The 19,981-nt window shown below is 40.2% G+C and overlaps 1 protein-coding gene and 1 pseudogene across 4 annotated transcripts in view; both read left to right on the forward strand.

Annotated features, from left to right (window-relative positions):
- KDM2A (lysine demethylase 2A) overlaps positions 1-19,981 on the forward strand; it is a 110,609-nt gene that overhangs the window by 35,525 nt on the left and 55,103 nt on the right. The window lies entirely within an intron of this gene.
- LOC116880623 lies at positions 18,855-19,005 on the forward strand (annotated as a pseudogene).

The raw sequence follows: 19,981 nt of genomic DNA on the forward strand, positions 1-19,981 counted from the left end.
AGATGCCAACATACTGAAACGCTGTTATTGATTACATATGAATAGATTTATTAGATTAAAATATATTAAAAGTGAATTTCACCTTTAAAAAATACAGATGCTAAGAAAAATTACACATGTAGCTGACATTATCTTTCTTTTGGGCCTTGCTGGTCTAGGACAACCTGCAGTAGGGATAAATAACTTCTTTTTTCTTGCTGTAAAATTTTATATGGGTCATTGCAGAGATGTTGAGTAATTTAAGTTGAATAAAAATGTTTAAGTGGTCGTTTAATTTCTACAGTCAGATTTTTTCCCCCCTTGGGAGGAAAAGTTTTTTTTTTCAAGTTTGTATTTAAATTCCAGTTAATTAACATACAGTGTAATATCACTTCAGGCATAGAACTTAGTGATGGATCACTTACATCTGGCGCTGATCAGAACAACTGCCCTCCTTAAACACACCACCCATTTAACCCCTCCCCCTGCCTGGGGGAAAGTTTTTTAAAATTTAATTTTATAAGTCAGTGGGAATACAGGATTATAGTGCCAAATTAGTGTGTTTTGTGCTGCGTGCGTGCATGCATGTGTTATTTTTCAGGAATTTCCTATATTGTAGTGATCATGATCCAACTTACATCCATGTTCACAAGGCACAGGTCCTCAGTATTCCTGCCTGTTTGAGCCTGTCCATTGAAAAGTGTTACTTTTCCAGAAGACTGGAACCAGGTGCATTCTTCAGCCCAGCTCTTACCAACTCTTATTCTTGAGGAATGTGGAACATTAATCTTAACATGATGTCAGACTTCGTATTGGGTGATCTCAAGCCAGTTTTCTACATTCGTGAAATACATTTTTCCCCAAACTGTCTTATTTTTATTTATTTATTTTTAAAGATTTTATTCATTCATTTGACCGAGAGAGGGCACAAGCAGGCAGAGGGAGAGGTGAAGCAGGCTCTCTGCCCAGCAGGGAGGCCAACCCGGTTTCAGTTCAGGAGTCAGTCCTGTTTAGTCATTGCATTTAATTATGACTCTTTAGTCTTTATCTAGAACAGAGGTCAGCATACTACAGCCAATGTGCCAAGTCTCTCTAGCCACTTGTTTTTGTACAGCTCACCAGACAAGAATAGCTTTTATGTTTTTTCCCTATATCAATAAAAAAAGGTAAAATTCACATAACGTAAAATTAACCATTAAACATTTTAAAATGTATAATTTATTGGCATTTAGCATACTCAGTACATTGTGTAACTGTCACCTCTGTCAAGTTCAAGACTTTTTAAGCACTTAAGAAAGAAACTCTGTATCAGTAAGCAGTTTCCCCATTCCCTCTCCTGCTGCTTCTGGTAAACACTAGTTGACTTTCTGTGTTTGTGGATTAACCTATTCTGAGTTTCATGTAGATGAAATCATACTATATGTGACCTTTTATGTCTGTCTCTTTCCACTTAGTGTGTTTTTGAGATTCTTTCACATTTGTAGCATTTATCAGTATTTCATTCCTTCTTACGACTGAATAATCATTGACATAGGTATACCACATTTTGTTTATCCATTCATCTGTTGACGGATTTTGGCATTGTTTCTACCTTTTAGCTATTTTTTTTTTAAGATTTTACTTATTTGAGAGAGAGAATGAGTGAGAGAAAGAGCATGAGTGGGGTGGGGGAAGGGAGGGAGAGAGGGAGAGGGAAAAACAGACTCCCTCCTGAGCTGGGAGCCTGATGGAGGACTCGATCCCAGGATCCTGGGATCATGACCTTAGCTGAAAGCAGATGCTTAACTGACTGAGCCACTCAGGCGCCCCCTTTTAGCTATTTTGAATAGTGCTGCTATGAACATCTGTGTATAAGTATTTGTTTAGGTACCTGTTTTCAGTTCTTTGGTTTTAACATTTTTAAATGATTGAAAAAAAAATCCAAAGAGGCATAGTATTTCATGACATATGAAAACTATATGAAATTCAAATCTCAGTGGCCATAAATAAAGGCATACGTATTCATTTATGTGTTGTCTGCGGCTGCTTTCATGCCGCAGTGGCATAGTGGAGTAGTTGTGATAGAGACCGTATGTCCCACAAAGTTTAAAATATTTATTCTCTGGCCCTTTGTAGTAAAAATTTGCTGGCTCTGAACAGTCCCTCTATTTTTTTGTTTTTGTGACATAAAGTGGTGTTTCTGTTTTTTTGTTTTTTTTAACTAATAAGACTTTGTTTTTTTAAAGATTTTATTTATTTTAGTGAGAGAGCACATGAGCAGGGTGAGGGGCAGAGGGAAAGGAAGAGAGAATCCTAAGCAGACTCTTGTGTAGAACCTGGTGTGGGGCATGATCCCACGACCCTGAGATCATGACCTGGGCCAAAATCAAGAATTGGATGCTCAATCAACTTGGAAACCCCAAGACTTTATTTTTAATTCTTATTTTTTTTTTAAAGATTTATTTATTTATTTACTTGACAGACAGAGATCACAAGTAGGCAGAGAGGCAGGCAGAGAGAGAGAGGTGGAAGCAGGCTCCCTGCTGAGCAGAGAGCCCGATTCGGGGCTCGATCCCAGGACCCTGGGATCATGACCTGAGCTGAAGGCAGAGGCTTTAACCCACTGAGCCACCCAGGCGCCCCTTTAATTCTTATTTTTTAAGATTTTATTTGCTTATTAGAGAGAGCAGGGGGAAGAAGGAGAGGGGGAAGCAAATTCCCCACTGAGCAGAGAGCCTGATGCAGGACTCAATTCCAGGGTCCCAGAATCATGACCTGTGCTGAAGGCAGAAGCGTAACTGATTGAGCCATGCAGGGACCTTCAGACATTCATTCATTCATTCATTCATTCATTTATTTATTTATTTTTACTATTTTTAAATTTTTTTTTTCAAGATTTTATTTATTTATTTGACAGAGATCACAAGTAGGCAGAGAGGCAGGTGGAGAGAGGAAGGGAAGCAGGCTCCCTGCTGAGCAGAGAGCCCGATGCAGGGCTCGATCCCAGGACCCTGGGATCATGTCCTGAGCTGAAGGCAGAGGCTTTAACCCACTGAGCCACCCAGGTGCCCCTGTTTGTTTATTTTTTAAAGGTTTTATCCATTTATTTGACAGAGAGATAGCACAAGTAGGCAGAGTGGCAGGCAGAGGGAGAGGGAGAAGCAGGCTCCCTGCTGAGCAGGGAGCCTGGTGAGGGGCTCAATCCCAGGACCTTGGGATCATGACCCGAGCTGAAGGCAGAAGCTTAACCAACTGAGCCACCCAGGTGGCCCTCAAACTTTATTTACTTATTTATTTTTATTTTTTATTTTTTTATTTTTTTAAAGATTATTTATTTTATTTATTTGACAGAGATCACAAGTAGGCAGAGAGGCAGGCAGAGAGAGAAGGAAGCAGGCTCCCTGCTGAGCAGAGAGCCCGATGCGGGGCTCGATCCCAGGACCCCGGGATCATGACCTGAGCCAAAGGCAGAGGCTTTAACCCACTGAGCCACCCAGGCGCCCCCCCCTCGAACTTTATTTTTAAAGGAGTTTTAGATTTGCAGAAAAATTGAGCAGGAAGTAGAGTTTCCACTACCCCGTCCCAACCCCCCCAGTTCTCCTACTGTAATATCTTGCATTGGTTGGCATATTTGTTAAAACTGATGAACCTACATTGACATGAGATTATCACACAAAGTCCATAGATTCCAGTAGAGTTGCACTCATGTGTTTATAATTCTTTGGGTTTTGACAAATGTGTATTGTCACGTATCTGCTATTAGAATAACATACAGAATAGTTTCACAGCCCTAAAAAATCAGTGCTCCACTTGTGTATGCCTCCCCATCTCTTTTCCCCTCACAGCAGCAGCTAGTGATATATATTTTTTTAAGATTGTATTTATTTATTTGACAGAGATCACAAGTAGGCAGAGAGGCAAGCAGAGAGAGGGGGAAAGCAGGCTCCCCGCTGAGAAGAGAGCCTGATGTGGGGCTCGATCCCAGGACCCTAAGATCATGACCTGAGCCGAAGGCAGAGGCTTAACCCACTGAGCCACCCAGGCGCCGCACTAGTGATGTTTTTATTGTCTCTGTAGTTTCACCTTTTCTAGCATGTTGTATAGTTGGAATCCGAATATAGTATGTAACCTTTTCAGGCTGGCTTCTTTCACTTGGCAGTATGCATGTAAGGTTGCTCCTTGTTTCTGTGTCTAGGTAGTTCATTTCTTTTTATTGATGAGTAATATTTCATTGTATGGCTGTACCATAGTTTATCCATGTCCTTGTTATTACCAAGGAAATCTTGGTTGCTTCCAAGTTTTGGCAATTATGAGTAAAACTCCTGTAAACGTTTGTGTGCTGGTTTTACATGGACATACTTTAAAGATTTTATTTATTTATTTGAGAGAGAGAGGGAGAGAGCATGAGACGGGAGAAGATCAGAGGGAGAAACAAGACTCCCTGTGGAGCTGGGAGCCTGATGCAGGACTTGATCCCGGAACTCTGGGATCACGACCTGAGCTGAAGGCAGTGGCTTAACCAGCTGAGCCACCCACGCGCCCCTATATGGACATAATTTAAAGAAAATAGGCTATTTTTCATTTTCTATTTCATTTTTTAATTTATTTTTAAGATTTTATTTATTTGAGAGAGAGAGACAGCACAAACGGGGAGCAGCAGTGGGAGAGGGAGAAGCAGACTCCCTGCTTAGCTGGGAGCCTGACACGGGGCTTGATCCCAGGACCTGATGATTGTGACATGAGCCAAAGGCAGATGCTTAGCCATCTGAACCACCCAGGCACCCCAAATAGGCTATTTTTTAGAGCTGTGTTAAATTCATAGCAAAATTGAGTGGAAGGTACAGAGATTTCTTGTATATACCCTGTTCTGCTGTGTGCACATAGCTTCCTTCACTATCAGAATCTCACACCAGAGTGGTATATTTAATAACACTTCATGAACCTACATTGACATTACTCCCAAAGTCTACAGTTTACATTAGGGTTCACCTTTGATGTACGTGCTGCTGGTCTTGACAAATGAGTAATGATACGTATCCACCACCATTCTAGTGTTTACACAGAATCTTTCTCACTGTCTTGAAATCTATGCCCTGCCTACATACATCTATATCCCTTCTTCTCCATATCCTCTGGCAACCACTTAACCTTTTACTGTTCATAGTTTTGCGTTTTTCCAAAATGTCATGTACATGGACTCATGCAGTATGTATATAGCGTTTTCAGACTGGCTTCTTTCACTTAGTAATACACATTTTAAGTTTCTTCCATGTCTTTTCATGGCTTAATAGCTCATTTCTTTTTAGAGCTGAATAATATATTCCATTATCTGGGGGTACCACAGCTTGTTTATCCATTTACTTAAGAACGTCTTTGGTTGCTTCCACATTTTCTCAATTATAAATAAAATTGCTGTAAACATATGTGTGCAGGTTTTTGTGTAGACTTAAGTTTTAAACTCCTTTTGCAAATTTTTTTCGTCTGTGCCTTTTCATTCTCTTAACGGTGTCTTACACAGAGCAGTTTTTTATTTTTTTAAGTTATAAAAATTTTTAAGCAGTTTTTAATTTTAATCAACCCCAACTTACCTGTTTTTCATTCATGGATTGTGCTTTTGGTTTTATAGCTAAAAACTCACTGCCAAGCCTAAGTTTTCTCTTATCTTCTGGAAGTTTTAATTTTTAATATTTATTTGTCCTCGCTTTGGCAGCACACATACCAAAAAAATATTTGAGAGCTTGCGTGCATAGTTGGGGCCTGTGGCAGAGGAAGAGAGAATCCAGGCCGACTGCTGAGTGTGGAGCCCATGGTGGGGGCTTTGTCTCATGACCCTGAGATCGTGACCTGAGCTGAAAGCCAAGAGTCAGATGCTTAACCTAAGACTGTGCCACCCACATGCTTCTCTTCTAGAATTTTTTAGTCGCGTTTCACATTTAAGTCTGATCCATGATCCATTTTGCATTAGTTTTTGTGAAATGTAGTAGGTCAGTATTTGGATTTGGGGGGAGGATATGAATATCTAGTTGTTAGAGCACCAGTTGCCGAAAAAGACTGTTTTTAACACAGTAAAATGTTGAATTGTCTTTGGTCCTTTGTCAAAAAGTATAGTTGTATGAGTGACATTATCATTTAAAATAAATATGTTGGGGCGCCTGGGTGGCTCAGTGGGTTAAAGCCTCTGCCTTTGGCTCAGGTCATGATCTCAAGGTCCTGGGACCGAGACCCGCATCGGGCTCCCTGCTCAGCCCCTCCGCCCCCCTGCCACCTCCCTGCCTACTTGTGATCTTTATCTGTCAAATATATAAATAAAAATCTTTAAAAAAATAAAAAATAAAAAATAAATTTGTTTCTAAACTGTATAGTTTGTTTTCCTAAAGTGTATTGCTTGTAAACTGGAACCTGGGTCTAGAAGATTAGAGTCATATTAAACATTTTGGCAAGAATGGTTCCTGCGTGATTGAGCACTAAAATTGTATCAAGTCAGGAAGTTCCCAGTGCTAGAATGTCCCACTGGTAGTGATGATTAAGATTGGCTAAGGTCGTAACCAACAGATCTCAGCGTTGTAAATCTTTATTTTTCCTTTTACGATAAATTTTGTGGGATCATACTTGGGCCATGTAGCAAATAAATATTTGAATCTATACTTGTCAGGCATGTGCTAGGTTCTGGGGAGATAGCAGTAAAAAGGAAGATTTCTACTCCCAGAATTTGCTTTTATCCCTCTAGGTTTCAAGACAATAGTGGGATTGTGTCTATTCTTAGAAGGAGATACATTTGCATCTTAGGGTATATTGATAGCAGAAAAAAATGAGATCATTGGAAAAGTATATGCCAGTAAGTATAGAGTTTAAGTATGGAATGATACAAAAGGTCTGGAGAACAGATAGTGTGTTGGTTGCATAACATTGTGAATGGACTTAATGCCATTGAACACTCAAAAATGGTTACCAAGATAAATCTTAAGTTATATGCATGTTACCCCACTTTTTAAAAGTATGTGCCATTATGATACATCACCAAGTTTAGGCCTGCCTCTGCCTTTGGTAATTTTCATCACACTTCCTATTGGTCTCTTTGGACTAGTTGGGAGAAACGGTTTCTGAAATAAAATTCTGTAGTTCAGTCTGGTAGAGAGGAACAGGCGGTGATTTTATATTTACTCACTGCCTCCAGTACAGTCGGTCTTTGTGGCTTCTCAGCGAAGCGCTTGCGACTTCTGGGTGTCCCGGATCGCCAGGCTGTGGTGGAGCTTCAGCTGTGGGCACAGGCGGCTCTGCCTTTCCCTGTGTGCCATTTCCATTTGTTACAGTTCACCAGATGCAAGCCTTCTTTTGCCAGGATACCAAGAGAGATCTACAACGTGAACCATTGCTGGGTCAGAATGCTGCAGTTTTGACCCCTGAAATCTTAAAAGATTCAGGATGAGAGCAGTAACCTTAATGCCATTAACAGAGCAGTTGTTGACCAGTTTGCTGTGAAGGCAGGCCCTTCGTTTCGGAAGTGAATCCAGTGATTAAAAACAAGAGCTTGTTTAGAGGGAAGGAAAGAACACCTTTATTTGTGGCCAATGGAACTTGGATAACCTCTCTTGTCTTCCTTTTCCCTGAATTGACGGTGGAAGAGAAGGTGGTAGGAAAAGCTTTATTGATGGCTGTGGCTAACAGTGAGTGGTAAGGTGAACTGTGATCTTCCTTAAGTCTGTAGAAATTTTATCCATCTGAAACCTTTAATTCCATTCTTGTTGGAGAGTATCTGGTTGTCACAAATTCTCAGTTTTCAGGCTACAGATTGTAGGTTATGTGTATGGCCTTTGCTTTGGCAGAATACGGAAATAATTCTTGTTGTGCAGTGTTTTCTACAATTTTTGACTGACCTGCAGTAAGAAATATATTATTCTATTTTACCACCTAGTACTTTGCATACAGCTGGATGTACTTAACTAACAAAAGTTTCAGGAAATGGAACTTACCCATACTACATTTTCTGACACTTGAAATTTCATTCTATTATTACTTCATTTTTCAAAAATGCATATATGACCTAAATTGATATATTTTTTTAGTTTTTTTTTTTTTAAGATTTTATTTATTTATTTGACAGACAAAAATCACAAGTAGGCAGAGAGGCGGGGGCTGGGGGTGGGAAGCAGGCTCCTCACTGAGCAGAGAGCCCAATGCTGGGCTCGATCCCAGGACCCTGGGATCATGACCTGAGCCAAAGGGGAGAGGCTTAACCCACTGAGCCACCCAGGTGCCCCATAGTTTTTCATTTTTATTTTAAGTAATCGCTGCACCCAAGGTGGAGCTCAAAACTCATGACCCCAAGATCAACAGTTGGATGCTCTTCTGACTGAGCCAGCCAGGTGCCCCAGTGATCTGAATTGATTTTTGTAACTTGTGGTTTAACGATGGTTGATGTAGAACAGTGGTTCTCAAAGTGTGATTTATACTCAGGATTCTTTTATAGGGATCTGCATAGTCAAAACTATTTCCATAGTAATAATTAAGACGTTGTTTGTCTTTTTCTCTCTCATTCTCTGATTGGAGATTTTCTAGAAACAGTAGTTTTCCAGAACTACATGATGTGTGATATCATTGCTTGCAGAGCTAATGGCATGTGTATTTGTGTACTCTTGTATTTCCTATTATTTCCTAAGGTAGTAGGGTATACAAGTGCTTTTTCAGATATTAAAGTGCATTTTCAGTACTCCTGTTGTGCTCTTACTTTTGATTTATATGTACCTGCTATAATCTCTGTACTCTCATTGTGGTCCCCTGAATTATTACCCTGAAGTCCTGAAATTTCCTTGAGCCTGTGTGGAAATATAGGCACAATGTGTTGCCTTGTTTTGCCATTTTATATTTAGAGAATTCCTCTGCTTTAATTTATAATCAGTAAATATATATAACATATATAAATAACCTAAATAAAACATAAATATGGGGCATCTGGTTGGCTCAGTCGGTTAAGCATCTGCCTTTGGCCCAGGTCATGATCCCGGAGTCCTGGGATCAAGCCCCACATAGGGCTCCCTGCTGAGTGGGGAGTCTGCTTCTCACTCACCCACTCCCCCTGCTTGTGTTCTCTCTCTCAAATAAATAAAATATTTTAAAAAACTATATAAAACATAAATAACCTATATAAACAAAAGCTGTTTGGGGTCCTCATTTAAGAGTGTAAGGGATTCCTGAGACTAAGAAGTTTGAGAATTAAGAATGTCGATTTGGGGGGCACCTGGGTGGCTCAGTCGGTTAAAGCCTCTGCCTTCAGCTCAGGTCATGATCTCAGGGTCCTGGGATAGAGCCCCGCATCGGGCTCTCTGCTCAGCAGGGAGCCTGCTTACCCCTCTTTCTCTGCCTGCCTCTCTGCCTACTTGTGATCTCTCTCTGTGTGTCAAATAAATAAATTAAAATCTTAAAAAAAAAAAAAAAAGAATGTCGACTTGGGGAGAGGAGGGTGTCGCACTGTGTGTGTGTGTGTGTGTGTGTGTTTGCGCATGTGCGCACGCGTGTGCGTGTGTATATGTGTATTTAAAAAAGAAAAAAATACATGGCATGAAATCTCTACCCTTAACAAGTTTTTATGTATACAGTTTTGTTTACTGTAAGCACAGTGTTGTACAACAGATCTAGAAATTTTTCATCTTATGTAATTGAAACCTTAAAAACTTTGAACATCACCTCTGTGCTTCCCCCACCCCCAGCAGCCACAATTTTACTTTCTGTTTCTGTGAATTTGATTAGAATATAGACTTTTTTGTAACTTTTTTGTAACCAGTCTTTTGGACCTAGATTGAATTCCCAACTTGGCTACTTGTTAAATTATCCTGGCTCAAGTTACCCAACCTTTTTGATTCTTACTTTCTTCATAACTAAAATTGATATTTTGCTATTTTATTTCATAGGGCTGTTTTGAGGATTACATGAGCTAGAAAATGGCCTTGAAAATACTTAGCATATAGGAAGCATTCATATGTTAGCTCTTATTATTTTTGAATGTGTAGTAATATCTAGCCACATTGATATTCAGCTGTTGCATTTCTTTCTTTTTTTTTTAAGATTTAAAAAAAAATTTATTTGAGAGAGAGAGAGAGAGCGCGGGCCCATGAGCACAAGCAGGTGGAGGGGTAGAGAGAGAGGGAAAAACAAACTTACTATTGAGCAGGGAGCCCAATGTGGGGCTAGATCCCAGAACCCTGGGATCATGACCTGAGCCTAAGGCAGATGCTTAACTGACCGAACCGCCCAGGTGCCTCCAGCTGTTGCATTTCTTAGCCACATTCACCTGTGTGAAGCTGGATTGTTTAAACTTTGTAGGATCTTGTTCTCATTTTGCTTTTTCCTGTGCTTTTAGACTTCTTAATTGGGTTTTGTTTTCCATATAAACTGTGAGATTCTTGAAAATAGTAGCTGTCTTCCATTTCTTTCTGTTGTGCCTTAGACACTACTCCGCCTATAGTAAGCACTTAAGACGTGTACTTCCTTGGGCAAAGGCCATGGGAGACACAGGTTTAGAATTCCCATGAGGATAGGGGCGCCTGGGTGGCTCAGTGGGTTAAATAAAGCCTCTGCCTTAGGCTCAGGTCATGGTCTCAGGGTCCTGGGATCGAGCCCCACATCGGGCTCTCTGCTCAGCAGGGAGCCTGCTTCCTTCCTCTCTCTCTCTCTGCCTGTGTCTCTGCCTACTTGTGATCTCTGTCTGTCAAATAAATAAAAATCTTTAAAAAAAAAAAGAATTCCCATGAGGATAGTGGTGTGGGGAGAGAGCTTTTAGGGGCTTCTTCTGATTATTTACTGTCTATCTTAGGAACTTTCTTCCCACTACTGAACAGATTGCCTAAGAAGTATAGTGAAGGATGAATTAAAATTTATTAAATAATATCAGTTTCGGGCGCCTGGGTGGCTCAGTGGGTTAAGCCACTGCCTTCCGCTCAGGTCATGATCTCGGAGTCCTGGGATCGAGCCCCGCATCGGGCTCTCTGCTCAGCAGGGAGCCTGCTTCCTCCTCTCTCTCTGCCTGCCTCTCTGCCTGCTTGTGATCTCTCTGTCAAATAAATAAATAAAATCTTAAAAAAAAAAAAAATATCAGTTTCTTTGGTTAATCCTGTTCCTCTTGGCAATATGAAATTCTAACATAATTGGCATACTTTTCACCAGGGTTTCTCTCATTACATTCCAACAAGTTAAGAGAATCAGTTATTATACCAAATAATTCAGATTAGGATGTTTTAATTCTTATGGTCTGTAAGTATGTATAATGATTACTTCTAAAGATTTAGAGCAACCCGGGCAAGCAGGTGTGGATTTTGTTTAAGCCTTTTATTTTTGTTGGCCAGCCCTCTTTTCTCCTTGAGATTACTTTCAACCTTCTGCTCTAGTCTTCTTTTTTGGTAAATACACTTATTAAAATTTTATTTATTTATTTGTCAGAGAGGGAGAGAGAGAGCAAGCACAAGCAGGGGGAGTGGCAGGCAGAGGTAGGGGCAGGGAGCCCAACGCAGGACTTGATCCTAGGACCCTGGGGTCATGACCTGAGCTGAAGACAGATACTCATCTGACTGAGCCACCCAGGCGCCCCAGTCTGATTGTCTTAATGTCCAGGAGTTTGTTCTAGTATAAGCTCATTGCTGCTATGTCTTCTGACTCTACACTTCCCCTGTTCAGATTTGACCATTCTTTCAAGCTCCCTCTACCTAGAAGTTAAGAATGAGACGAACTCTGTTACTTAGAGAAGGGCCTTCTCCTGAATAACACCTTCCAGAAATTAAACCTTCATATTAAATTATTGGCAGTAAGGGGGTGGAGAGAATGCAGTTGTTGGATCTCATAAAATTTCATCCCTAGGATTAGACATTTGGTGTGAAGAGATTTAGAGATGGTGTAATCAGAAAAGAGCTCCATTCCAAAGGGGTGGACTTGGAAAATTTATTAAAAGCCTACTACTTGGGATGATAAAGAAAAAAATCTTGTCTGATGTTTAATGCTGTTTGAGAAGAGGCATTTGAAGTATGATTTATCTCTAGCCACATAGACCATTCTTTGGAGGCAAGATGGTTGGTTTCCCAGTCCCAATTTTGATTCATGTTCAAAACCACAATTGCTTTTTTTTTTTTTTAACATGTGTTGGCTACCTTGTTTCTGTTTAATTTAATCCATATACAGTCCTGGGTGATGGCTTCTATTAAGTAGATCATATATAGTGAGAGGCTAAATCAGGATTTGAACCCTGGAAACCTGGTCCAAACCCTGCCACTACTCTGCATAGCTTCTCTTTTAATCTGTAAGGCATTTCACAGTTTGCAGAGTATTTGTACATATGTTCTCATATATTTATTTATTTATTTTTAGATTTTATTTATTTGCGAGAGAGAGAGAGCTTGAGCAGGGGGAAGGGCAGAGGGAGAGGGAGAGGGTGAAGAGAAAGAAGCAGACTTCCCACTGAGCAGGAAGCCCAACTCGGGGCTCAATCCCAGGATCTCAGGACCATGACCTGAGCTGAAGCAGATGTTCAGCCAGCTGAGCTGCCCAGGCATCCCATATGTTCTCATTGAAACCTCACAGCAATCCTGTGTGTTCGGTGAAATTCTTCACATTTTCAACCAAGAAAAAAATGTCTTAGGGAATTTGAAGCTCATCAAGGCAGTACTTAGACCCAGGCTCACACCCACTTCTTACTCCAGTTCCTTTATTTTCATTATGTAGTATTGCTTAAGATAATAAATAATAAATAGAGTCATACCTGAAGGTGTTTTTTTTCTTTTCTTTTTTTTTTTTGAGGAAGAGGGGAGGGGAAGGGCAGAAGAAGAGGGAGAGAGAATCTTAAGTAGGCTCCATGCCTAGTGTGGAGCCGGACGTGGGGCTCAGTCTCACAACCCTGAGATCATGACCTGAGCCCAAATCAAGAGTCAGACACTTAACTGACTGAGCCACCCAGGGGCCCCTGAAAGTGAATTTTCTAAGAATTTGAACTTGGATGAAGGTGATTGGTAATATTGTAAGATGTGATGCTTAAGTCTAGAGAAATTTTAGCAAAGATGTGGCCATTAAGTTGCACTGTTAGTTTCCCTTAGTAGCTTGAGTATAACTACTTTTTTTTTTATAAAGGTTTTATTTATTTATTTGTTAGATTGAGAGAGAGAGAGCACACAAGCAGGCAGAGTGGCAGGCAGAGGGGGAGAGAGAAGCAGGCTCCCTGTCAAGCAAGGAGCCTGATGGAGGACTCGATCCCAGGACCCCGGGATCATGACCCGAGCCGAAGGCAGCAGCTTAACCGACTGAGCCACCCAAGCGTCCCGAGTATAACTACTTTTATTAAATATTTTCTTCAGGGATGCCTGGTGGCTCAGTTGGTTAGTGTCTGCCTTAGGCTTGGGTCATGATCCTAGGGTCCTGGGATTGAGTCCCACATCAGACTCCTTGCTCAGTGGGGAGCCTGCTTCTCCTTCTGCCTACCATTTCCCCTGCTTGTGTTCTCTTTCTCTCTCTGACAGATAAATTAAAAAATACTTAAAAAAAAAAAGTAAACTGACTCCAAGCATTAAACAGTCCAGCAACAAGAAGATATTTACCAGTCTTTTTTTTTTTTTTAATTTATTTGACAGAGAGAGAGTGAGTGCAAGCATAAGCAGGGGGAGAGGGAGAAGCAGTCCCTGCCGTGGAGCAGGGAGACCAGTGTGGGGCTTAAAACCCAGGACTCTGGAATGGACCCAAGCTGAAGGCAGACACTTAATCAACTGAGCCACCCAGGCGCCCCCAGTTTACCAGTCTTAAATTAATGTTCCTAGGTAGTTACAGGAGTGAAGACATAATTTTTTCTGCTTTAACTTGAGTTGGCACAGGTGGGTGACTGAAAGCTCAGAAGGAAAGAGGTCTTGCCAGGATTGTAATGTAGTCATGACAGTAGGAGAGGGGAGGAGTGTATGTGCTAGTGGGGGACAGTTTATAATATCAGCTCTTGATCTTTTGCCAGTTCCTTCTGGAGCTACTACTTCTACACATGAAATTTCATGACCCCTTTAAATCTCAAGTTTGACAGTTTGAAAAAAAAGGTCATATGTTGCTTAAGAGATTGACCTTTGTGAATCAAAACCTATCCGTTCTAGAGAGAAGGGAGGTAGAGGAAAGCATCCGGATGAGAGCAATGTAGCAAGACTGGAAGTAGGTGCATTTAAATAATCTGGCTTCCAGGGACTACTTGCTGGCTCCCTGAACTTAACCGAAAGACTTTGCAGAAGATGCATGTATGGCACATTTCATTGTGTTATTTACTGAGCAAATGTCTCAAGTCAGTGTTTTTCAGAACAAGCTGTCCTCTGAGGTCTGCAGTACCTTACTCAGTGACAGGCATAAAGATCATTTACTTCTTTAAATTTGAGATAAACTTCTAGGTTGTGTTTTGTTTTTTTTTCCTCTTTTTCTGTAAATTGTTCTTGCCTAATAGATACACTAATCTTTACCTTCCAGGAGCTGCAGTGGTATGGCTTGTACCATGTATTATACTGACTTAGAGTTGCATCAGTTGCATCAGTTACAGAAGATGGTGAAAAAAACTAGTCATTATCTTTGTATTCTGTGTTCTGGGTATCTGTTGCTGTAGAAACAAATCAAGCAGTAAACAGAAGTGTTCAGGGAGTATTTGGATCTCAGTGGATGTTCATTGGCTATTGAAAATAAAGTTAAGAAATTGGTTAGGTTGAGCGAGAAACTGAGTATTTCTGAGTTCATTATTGTTTCCATTTTTGGTAGGTGATTTTTTTTGTTGTGTGTGGGTAATTTAAAGATTGTTTCCTAGTAATAAGGCTTTCTAAAATTCCTTTTTTTTTTAATTTTTTTTTTTAAGATTTATTTATTTGACAGATCACAGGTAGGCAGAGAGAGAGGAAGGGAAGCAGGCTCCCTGCTGAGCAGAGATTCCCGACGTGGGGCTCGATCCCAGGATGCTGGGATCATGACCTGAGCTGAAGGCAGAAGCTTTAACCCACTGAGCCACCCAGGCGCCCCTAAAATTCCCTTTTTTGTTCTAAGAGGTAAATAATTAGAAAAAGCAAACCTTTTACATTTTGGGGGGGATACAGTTTCCTTTAGACTAATTTTTAAATGTCAGCTAGTGAAAGTGATAAGTTTAAAAAATGTTCTGGGGCTACAAAAAGGAAGTGAAAATTTGAAAGAATGGGACAGAAGGTAGAGTGAGGAATTAACACATCTTTACCAGGCTGCTTGTGGATAAACTAATTGAATATTTTTTTTTTAAGATTTTATTTATTTATTTGACAGAGATCACAAGTAGGCAGAGAAGCAGGCAGAGAGAGATAGGAGGAAACAGACTCTCTGCTGAGCAGAGAGCCTGATGCGGGGCTCGATCCCAGGACCTGGGATCATGACCCGAGCTGAAGGCAGAGGCTCCAACCCACTGAGCCACCCAGGCGCCCCCTAATTGAATATTTTGCATGTTGATAGAAAGTATAATATTATGGATACTTCTTTGTCATTATCCAAGGAGAAAAGTAGGTATATTCAAATTTTTGTTCCTTTGAGGGAACAAAAATGTGCTTTTGGTATAACATCTGAACTCAGATTATTTTTCTTCAGGATGTTGATGGAGGTGTCTTATCTTCATCCTGAATTTCACAGGGTGATTTTGCTACTTAACAGCCACGGTTTTTTCCTTTGCAGAATTGTGATGATATCATGGTTAAATCTGCAGCAAGCGCACTGAACAGTTGATTATACTAAATGGTATGTAGAAAAGCAGGCAATGTTGGTGGAAGGGATCCAGCACTTTAACTCATTTCTCAGCTAGTTGGTTTTGTGGAGGGCATATTTGTGGTCAGGCTAAGTGTATGCTGACTCTTTCAGAGACTTTTAGGATCATTCTGTATATATAGTAGGTATTTGACGCCAGTTCTGCAGGAACCTTGAGAAGAAAGTTCACATTGTGTTGTATATCCAACACAAAGTAAAGCTCACTATCTTTGAGCTTCTGCCTTTTCAGATGCCCCTTTTCCTTCTAAATCAAGAGAGACTTAGTTGTGAATAAGGTTCTTGCAAAGTCTGTAATTTTCTTTTTATGGATTACTTTGTCTTTTTCTTGAAATTAACTGGTCTCGTAAAGATTTCATATGTAGAAAGTGTTCTGTGTACTGTTGATCTCTGCAGAAGTTGATCTAAGTTGCCCAGAAAATACTTGAAGACTGACATAGCTGAAATTTCAAAAAGGCAAGCTTTTCCAGCCATGTCGGTTCATCAGTATGCCTTCTTTGTAATGTATTGGAGCAGTTATACATAAAAAAAAAAACTAAGGGTGGGTTCTTCCTTAATCCTTGGGCTCCGGTCTTCTACTATTTTGGGGACAGTGTTACATGGATCAAAAGATAAAAACTGTAAGGAAGTGATTTCCACTATTTTTGTACTTCTTTAGGATGTTCCCATTAAAATCCCCCATTAAGTAAGGTAAAGTGAAATTATACAGATTTCTAAACAAAGATTATAACCTTTTTAAAAAAAGATTTTATTGACTTATTTGAGAGAGAGAATGAGCAGGGTGGGGTGGGGGAGCAGAGGGACAAGCAGGCTTCCTGCTGAGCGTGGAGCCTGACCCTAGGACCCTAGGACCCTGAGATCATCACCTGAGGCAAAGTCAGATGCTTAACCAACTGAGCCACATAGGTGCCCCAAGATTATAATCTTTTATTTTTGAAAAATGCTTGTGCTCTGTCTACTTATATCTTATTAATGAGATACTGAGAAATCCGATAGGGTGAGAGGGAAGCCCAAAAAAGTTTGAAGAGGTCACCTTTTCATAGAGGTGCAACATTAAGAGTCTGTATCCTTTGTCCTTGGAACTTAGTAGGTATTTAGTAAAGTTAATACTTAATGGATAAACATTTCCTCTTGTATCAGTTCTTATGGTGGAGCCTTAGTCAACCCCTCTGTGCTAGTTGTTCTTCCTTCCGAGTTTTAATAACATTTGTATCTACTTGTCTTAATACATGTCACATTGAATTGCAATACAATAATTTATTTACATGTCTGTCTCCCCCTACTGGCCAGCAATCTTCTTGAGGGCTAGAACTGTGCCTTTTTCTTTGTATGGGGAGTATCTAGTTGTTACTCCATATTCAGTGTGTCCCTGTTTTATGAATGAGTTAAGTGTTCAGATAATTTTTATAGTACTCACATGCACACAGTGGGGGGAGGGTATAGACAGCAATCTGTCAGAGAGTGTGTGTGTGTGTGTGTGTGTGTGTGTGTATCTGCCTCTGTGTGACCTTGAGGTAGGTAACGTTGATTTCTCAAAACATGAAATAAGAGAAAATGAGAACAACACTTTAAAGTTCACTTGATTTGGGGGTATATATGTATTCGTATGTTTGTGAAGGGTGGGGGAGGATGAGAGCCTGAACATTTTTCTTCTTTTAAAGTGTATATAAGTGCATATTAAGGGTAATCAAGTGGGGATTTAGTATATGTTGCAAAAATCCAGATTTAATCCATCTAAATTTTAAAAAATGTGCCCTCAGATTTTTTTTTTATAGCAATATCATGAAATTGTGGGACATGAAAATCTAATTGTTTCTTGACTTCTTAAACCATCACCAGTAGAGGCTCTGTAATTAATTTTTTTTTCCCTTAGGCAGTGGAGTAAAATCAGAATCTTAGAGAAAATAGGAGATGAAGAATTAATCTTGGTAAAAAATACTGGCAATTTCATCTTTACAGAAGGTGTGTAAATAAATGTTAGTTTACTACAAATTTAGTGAATGAGAACAAATTTTACTAACATATATAATGTATTAAGTTCAAAGTACTTTGATATAAAATGGTTTCTGGTTAGGAATAGTAATATTTTTCAGTCAGAATAGCTGAATGACCAGTAACATAATTTGTCAGGTAAAAACTAGAATTAGAACAGGAATGGTAGGGGGCACCTGGCAGATTTAGTCTGTGGAGCATGTGACTCTTAATCTCGAGGCTGTAGGTTCAAGCCACACAGTAGACATAGAGATCACTTAAAAATTTTAAAGATCGTTAAAAACCAGGAATGGTAGAATAAACAGCAGCAGACCTAGAAATGTAGTGTTCCTTAGCAAATACCAAAAATCTCCCACCCCGGGGAAGAGGCTTTAACCCACTGAGCCACCCAGGCACCCCAAGGATGATAATCTTACAGGGCTGTTGTTTACCTTCAGAGCAGTAGCCTTTCTGGGTGTCGTTATAGTAACAGCCTTTTCCTACTTTATGCAACTTATTCCTTCTCTGATTTCATTGTACCTTTGGGGATGAGAATTGCCTAAGCTCTCCAGGAAGAACTACTTCTTCTACTTCTTTTTTCTTTAATTTGACAGAGAGAGACACAGAGAGAGAGGGAACACAAGCAGGGAGAGTGGGAAAGGGAGAAGCAGGCCTCCCACTGAGCAGGGAGCCCGATGCAGGCCTTGATCCCAGGACCCCCAGATCATGACCTGGGCCAAAGGCAGACGCTCAACGACTGAGCCACCCAGGCGCCCCAGAAAGAACTACTTCTTTTTTTTTTTTTTTTTTTAAGATTTTATTTATTTATTTGACAGACAGAGATCACAAGTAGGCAGAGAGGCAGACAGAGAGAGAGAAGGAAGCAGGCTCCCTGCTGAGCAGAGAGCCTGATGTGGGCTCAATCCCAGGACTCTGGGATCATGACCTGAGCTGAAGGCAGAGGCTTTAACCCACTGAGCCACCCAGGCTCCCCCAAAGAACTACTTCTAACATTTGGTAGATTGAGATATGTGAAGGTTTGTTTAATAAAGGGGCAGGAGTTATGGAAGGACAGGAGGAAGATGTGGAAGTCCCTAGGAGGTTTACCCTGCCAACCTCTGCCAGGTCTCACTCTGGTTAGGACACAGGGAGCTGGGTCTAAAATTAGATATTCTCGGCCTTTTGGCTAAGATCAAGTGTAGTATCTGTTCTTATCAGTTTAGATATTCTTTGAATAAAGAGAAACAGACCTGTGGGTCTGGTATGTAGCAGATTTTCCCTACACTATAGTTTATATAGGAGCAAGAGTGAGATCTTAGTTGGAACCAGATTATAGAGGACTTTATTTTAAAACACAGAGGGACCTTAAATTACTTACCTCCAAGGGAAAATTAGGATCTAGAGAAGTTAAATGATTTACTTAGCTGCCTAAAATCACACAGCATAATAGTAATAGTAGAATTGACACTAGATACTTTTGCTTATAGACACTTTTGGTTTCTTGTTTTTCTGTTATCCAAAAAACTTAACTTAGGTCAATTTTACCTTTTTTCCCCTCTTCATTTGTAAAATAATGCCATCCTATTTCCTGACTTTCATAGGGTGACTATCTTAGGTATAAAAAAAACTATTTGATATAGAATTTAAAATGATAAAATTGTACATTGGTTCTCTAGGAATGGTTTTGGTATGTTGTGTGATTTTTTTAAAAATTGTGGCAAAATACATGTAACATGAAATTTGCCATTTTCACTATTTTTAAGTGTACATTTCAGTGGTATTAATTAATTAATTAATTAATTCACAGCTTTGTGCAACCATTACCACTATTTATTTCTGAAACTTTCTGATTATCCCAAGTAGAAACTCTAACCACAAAGGAGTAATTCCCTATTCCTCCTCCTCCTCCTCACAGCCCCTGGTAACCTTTCTTTTTTTTTTTTTAATTTGAGAGAGAGAGAGCATGAGAAGGGGGAGGGTCAGAGGGAGGAGCAGACTCCCTGCCAAGCAGGGAGCCCGATGCCGGACTCGATCCCGGTACTCCAGATCCTGACCTGAACCGAAGACAGTCGTTTAACCAACTGAGCCACCGAACCCCCCACCCCCGTAACCTTTAATCTGCTTTCTGTCTCTTTGAATTTGCCTGTTCTAGGTTCCTCATATAAGTGAAATCGTATAATATTTATCCTTTTGAATCTGACCTCTTCCACTTAGCATGATGCCTTTAAGGTTCATCCAAGGTGCCCCATGTGTCAGAACTCCATTCCTTTTTATTGCTGCGTAAGATTCCATT

The sequence above is a fragment of the Lontra canadensis genome, unplaced genomic scaffold (assembly GCF_010015895.1).
Source record: "Lontra canadensis isolate GAN:19392208 unplaced genomic scaffold, GSC_riverotter_1.0 scaffold66, whole genome shotgun sequence".
In the NCBI taxonomy this organism is placed as follows: domain Eukaryota; kingdom Metazoa; phylum Chordata; class Mammalia; order Carnivora; family Mustelidae; genus Lontra; species Lontra canadensis.